Here is a 203-nt window from a genome sequence, read left to right as displayed (position 1 = left end):
CGCCGAGAAACCATTAGGTTTTTCATAGCGCCGCGACTTTCGTCGCAGTTTTTATTTTTTCATTACAGAGATTGAGGAATGAACCGAAGGTTGAAGGATGAGGAATTGAATTCTCCATCGAACAGTGTTGGTTTCATTCCTTAATGTTAATTAGGAGGGGAGAGACGATTTTTTAATTAGCGGGCGAATTAATGGGGAGTCAC

Source organism: Diachasma alloeum, unplaced genomic scaffold (genome assembly GCF_001412515.2).
Source record: "Diachasma alloeum isolate Michigan unplaced genomic scaffold, Dall2.0 Dall_scaffold_00394, whole genome shotgun sequence".
NCBI lineage: Eukaryota > Metazoa > Arthropoda > Insecta > Hymenoptera > Braconidae > Diachasma > Diachasma alloeum.
Note: the sequence above shows the minus strand (reverse complement) of the source record.